We start from the raw sequence: 6,000 nt of genomic DNA, 5'->3' as shown, positions 1-6,000 counted from the left end.
CCCCCCCCCCCCCCCCGCAGGCAGGGTCCAGGTGAACTAAGGCGAACACAGAGCTCCCGCAGGTGCGGGTGGAGAAAGCAGACAGAGGAGACGCAGCTGGGTGGGGTATGCTGTGGTCCTGCATCCGCGTGAGCCCGCACACCCGCTGGTCCTCGACAAAGCTTCGTGGGCACCCGTGGGAACCCGGGGAAACGTCAGCAATGAAGGTTTGGTAAAGGCTCCCATAAGGCCGGCCAGATCCAGGGGCCCAGGAGAAACTTAGGGAGACGCTCTGAGGGATGCGCTTCGGTAACTAGAGGACGAGGGGAGGCAAGCCCCTGGATTTCTAAGGAACGAGAAGGGACCCGCTCCGGCCCACAGTGCCCGAGGGAGCCCGACACTCGGGGTAAAACCCCAGCTCCTCCCCTTGCGGCTCGGCACTTAGAGCCAGGAGCGAGCCGCATGGCCGGCATCCCCGTGCTGACCAAGGGGAGGACAGCCTCCTGGGCACCCAGCGAAGCAGCTCCTTCCTCCGCCACACGCTCCGGGCTCCCTGCTCAAACCTGGGAAGGCTGGAGTCTGCACCCACGGCCAGCCGGCCAGCTCCTTCCACCTTCCCGTGAGGACTGACGGAGACCACAGCACGTCTACAGGAAGGAATTCAGATGACCTAGAATTAAAAAGTACTAAGAATATGAAGTGAAAAGAGAACTTACGAATGCCAGAGATATTAACCAAAAACTGCTACACGGCTTCCCTCGTATGTATTTTATTCAAAAAGTACACCATAACATGGAACAGTATTTTAATGTCCTTGTCGAGGATAGCAGCAGGAATATTTGGCCCAAACTGTATTCTTACTTTCTAAGTTAAAACAACTACATACAGCACAGAAGGAATTGGGGAACGAGGCTGGGGTCACGATGTCACGAGCACCACGGTTACCAATTTCCTCCCTTCCTTCTGTCTGTCTGTCCGTCCTTGCTTCCCTCCCACACCCCTGGTGTTCTGGCCCTCTCCCACCTGCTGGGGAGACCGAGGGGCAGCATTTCCAAGCTGCCCCGCAGGACCCCCTCTCCAGGAGTGCTCCCGGCCCCAGACTGCGGCCACAGGAAACACCCGGGAATCTTCCCTCTGTCAGTCCCTCAGTCTGTCCAGGGAGGGAGCACAGAATGCTTTCTGCATTTTCACTCACAAAGGACAGTGGGCCTGATGGGCGACTTGGAGTCCGGGGAAAGGAGCCATGACGTTCCTGCTGCCGTCCCCCCTTGGCATCTCCAGCAGCTTCTGAGGACAAGCGCGTGTCCTCAGGGGACACGTGTGCACAGGGGACAGTCCAGGGGACAGCCTGGTGTCCCTCAAGGCCCGCGGCCCCTGCAGACAGACTCGGGGAGGGGGGCATCGTGTGCGGCGTGCAGCCGCGGCAGGGAGAGGAAGGGAGGAGCAGCAGACACAGACCTCGGGGCCCTGCACAGGCGTCCCCCACGATCTGGCAGCAGGAGGCTGGGGGTGTCCTGGTGTGCCTGCTGTGTAGACTGGTAAATGACTATCTATACCAGCTGCCCAAAAGCCGTATTTCAGCCCACAGACAGATTTTGATTGGCCCACAAGGTATTTTTAAGTTTTCATATTATGTGTAGTTTAAACACACACACACACACACACACACACACACACACACACACACATTTTTAGAAGTCTAGATTTCCAGCTCTTCTTGAGAACCGGAGATTTACCAGCCCTGGATGCTGATTCTCCCTGCACTGGCAGGGGTGCAGGCCTACCCCGTGAGGTGGAGTGTGCACACCCTTCCCATGTCCACCAATGTGTGTCCTTCCGGGCCCTGAGGGAGCTTACCTTGTGGCTCCCCTTCTATACCTCACCATGTTTCAAGCGCAGTTTCCCAGTGTCCTTTCCTTGGTAAATGTGATGGTTGACTTTCTGTGTCCACTTGGCCACCCCACGGTGGTCAGTGGTTCATGAGATGCTAGTCCAGGTGTTGGGTGACGGTGTTTAATGGATGTGGTTAACATCTACAGTCAGTTGTCCAGGAGCAACGAAGATGGTCCTTACTAATGTGGTGGGCCTCGTCCAATCAGGTGAGGGCCTTAAGAGCCCAAACTCTGAAGGTGCCTCCAGACTGGGACTGGAAATCCTGCCTGAGGTTGCAGCCTGTCCTCTGAGCTTCAGCCTTGCCTTCCCACAGCCACACACGAGCCATGTCCTTTAAGTAAATCCCTGTATCTGCGTGCTCATTCCAGGCACTTTCTCTGTAGCCCTGAGGGACAGAAAGAAGACGGACTCTGTGCCCTGCTGCCCACGCTCCCACGGAGCAGAGCAGCAATTTCAATGACACCTGTCAGCGCAGACTTTTGGGTTCACTCTGTCCCTTTGTTCCCACTGCAGTCACCTCCAGCTCCCCACTGACATCAGTATTTCTGTACCAGCTTGAGGGCAGTCCCAAGTCCCCAAAGCCCATCATCTGGTTTCTGCTCATCATCAGGCTAGTGGTCCTCGTGCCACGGTCAAACCACACTGGGTCAGGCCACTGCTCGTCCCGCACTGCTTAGCACGGAAATTCAGCACAGACGCAGGTTTGTTTTCAGGCTCTGGACCAAAGCTCACGCTGCTCTGTGATTGACACGTTTGTATGACACTTCTTAGATTTGGCCAGAAAAAAAAAAAGCCACGCCTCCCCACACACCTACCCGCATTTCACACCTGCATGCAATAGAATCACCAATTCTGAGCTAAGTGGGGTTTTTTTTTCAGTGAAAACATACCAAAGGCATATTTAATAATTAGAAATATTTCTCTTTTTTTTAGATTTTATTTATTTATTTGACAGAGAGAGAGAGAGAAAGCACAAGCAGGAGGAGTGGCAGGCAGAGGGAGGGGAGAACCAGGCGTCCTGCTCAGCAGGGAGCCCAATGTGGGGCTCGATCTCAAGACCCTGGGATCATGACCAGAGTAGAAGGCAGACGTTTAACGACTGAGCCACCGAGGCACCCCTAGAAATATTTCTAAACTTAAAAAACACAAGGCAAAAGAAACCATCTCTAAGCCTGAGCAGGAAGCTGGGGTGCAAACGCAGTGCACATTCTAGAGAAAATAAATACGTTTCTGAGAAATGATTCCTCGAGGCTGCCGAGAGCGTGGCTCAGGTGGACCACGTGAGATGTGGGGCTCTGGTTTCTAGCATGCGTGCTGCTCTCAGGTGGAGGAAACTCCCCAACCCTTTCATGAATCATCGTTCTCATTCTTCCTAGAACTCGGGTGCGATCACACCTCTGAGGCTGAAGACTCCAATCAGTAGAGTAACAACCTCGTTAGTATAATTAATAATCCTACTATAATTAATAAAAATAACACTCCTGTGATGATATTATTTTACCCGCAACACATTAAAAGCAATTAGAGCTTTTATTTTATTCTAAAACATGGTGTTTCTTTGACTTCCAACACCAGCATAAGACAAGGTAAGAGCTAGCTGCCTAGAAAAACACACTGCCTATTTCTTCTATCAATACAAAAGTAAACACTCTGAAAATGAAGGAAACTATAAAAATGGTGTAGTAAGATTCACTGGAAGCCATGGTGACTTAATAATCACATTACGTGAAAATTAAATTCCCCACCTGACCTTTAAGGGTTTGGGGGACAGGTGATGAAAACAAACAGTCATGAGCAGAGAGGGAGACGCGACCACCACCCCCATGCCATGCAGACTGCAGCTTAGCATCTCCTGGAGGCAAGGGGCTTCCGAGGCACTGAAGGTCCTGCCCATGGGGGGATTCTCCCCTCCTGGTCCCGCCCACTTCCCTCCAGACCCCTTGGAGAGCTGCAGGCTGCCCTGGTAACCATGGTAACCATCAACAGCCTGGAGAAGCCTTGGGTGCTGGAGCTGCCTGGTGCGTGGCTGGCCTGAGTGTCTCCTTCAGTTGGCAGATACGGACCGATTCCTTAACACCCAAGGGTGGGTGCACAGGCTGTGGGCACCCCCAGGGAGGAGCAGGAAGCCGCAGCTATGACTTCCCAGTAGGACCCACACACTCCAAACCTACGAAGAGCGTTCTGGGTTTGCTTCTCTGTGGAATGTGGTTTTCAAAAACAGATTTCCCACATCTGTGCTCAGCTTATTACTATTAACCATGGCTTAAAAACCAGGGGGTCAGGAGTGTGCTAGACCCATGAGCAGCCGTGGCCAGGGGCAGCTAGGGGATACAGGCTATGGGATACAGGGAGAAGTTCTCAGATGAATAATCAACCCACTGCAGACGCCTTTGCCACCTTTGCGGAAGACGGCAGGGCTATCTCTGATGGCAACCCTATCGGGGCACAGCCCACCAAGTCTGGGAGAGGGAGGAGAGCGTGGAGGGGAGCCTGGGAGGAGCGGAGCCTGATGCGCTGCTTGGACGGGTGAAGCCCTGTATCGTAACAACAAAAGGCAGGTTGGCACAAAAAGAGTTAAGGTCTTGTTCACACTGGACACCAGGGAGCGGACGAGCCAGTGGGAATTCTCCTGGCTCCCAGGTCACCCAGGATGATGCGCACATTGGTACCCAGTGTCACTGGTTCGAACACTCACCTGGCTGAAGGCGGTGGGGTGTGTGGTTTCCATGCTACAGTGATAGGTCACCTGTAGCCAACCGAGAACTTCGATGGGAAGAGACCAACAGCTGATGACACAGCTATCAAGGTCATGCACATTTCCGCAGACCCCGAGCCCCTGCTCCAGCATCCGGTGGTGGCCACTGCGTAACCCTCTCCACATGACTGAGGGATGGCTCCGCTGAGAGGTTTTTCCCAAAGGTGAGGCCAGACTCCTGAGTTCCCCACTCCCCCCATAGCACTGGCAACCTTTAGCAAGGGGTCTCCAGAGAGGACTCTCATACGTTTCCCATCACACCGCACAGACCAGAAGCCGTATAATTCTCCACGCATGCTGACTCACCCGAATGCCACGCTACTGATCTGTTGTCCTAATAATTAGGGGAAAACAAACTAGATATACCCAGAATTTAGAAAGCTAACAAAATGAGCGTTTAGCTTTAGAATTTTAGAATTAATTTCTGGTGAGTAGGAGATTAAATCTTTTCATTTAAAAAAAAAACTGTTCTTATTATTTTAGAATACCCTAAAGTTGGGGCGCCTGGGGGGCTCAGTTGTTAAGCGTCTGCCTTTGGCTCAGGGCGTGATCCCAGGGTCCTGGGATTGAGCCCCACATCAGGCTCCTCCGCTGGGAGCCTGCTTCTTCCTCTCCCACTCCCCCTGCTTGTGTTCCCTCTCTTGCTGGCTGTCTCTCTCTCTCTCTCTGTGTCAAATAAATAAATAAAATCTTCAAAAAAAAAAAAAAAGAATACCCTAAAGAGTGTCCTACAATATATACTTTAAGGTATATGTAGATACTATATTTTCCAAATCATTTATAAAACATACACACATTTGTAAACACATATGCATACACTGTGATCAAAACAAAAAAGCAGACACCGGAAAACCAAAACATAGGTAGTCACGTAGCAAAAACAAGTAAATAAATAGCCAATCTGCTATTGCGTGAGTATTAAAGGCAATTTTAAAAATTAATTGCAACAATACTGCAATCAGATTGAAACTTAGTAATTATTACAAGGGTTTTCTACCAATTGTAGAGGATATAGTAAAAGATTCTATTCATTCTGTATATTTGTTTTTTTCTGTAAAATAGATTTATTCACTGCAAATAAACGTTCTCCTATTAAAAATATAAAATCTGAAGGCACTTCGTTTATTTTTGTGGATCTCCATTGGCAAAGTGGCATTAGGTTATCTAGAATCTCCTTTTTTATTGCATGCCTCTTTCCTTTAACTCTATGAGTTAAAATGCCCATTTTGGTTTTTTTCCTTGTGTTTATTCTGTAAACTAGAAAGTACATCCCTGTGTTTTGTTAAAGCTTTACATCCTCTCACATATCTCAAAGTTACTTTGTTACTTTGGGGACAAGCAGGGCGGGGGAGGGGTGCCTTCCAAAGCACACA

The sequence above is a fragment of the Ursus maritimus genome, unplaced genomic scaffold, assembly GCF_017311325.1.
Source record: "Ursus maritimus isolate PB19 unplaced genomic scaffold, ASM1731132v1 scaffold_13, whole genome shotgun sequence".
Taxonomy (NCBI): domain Eukaryota; kingdom Metazoa; phylum Chordata; class Mammalia; order Carnivora; family Ursidae; genus Ursus; species Ursus maritimus.
This window is presented reverse-complemented; position numbering follows the sequence as displayed.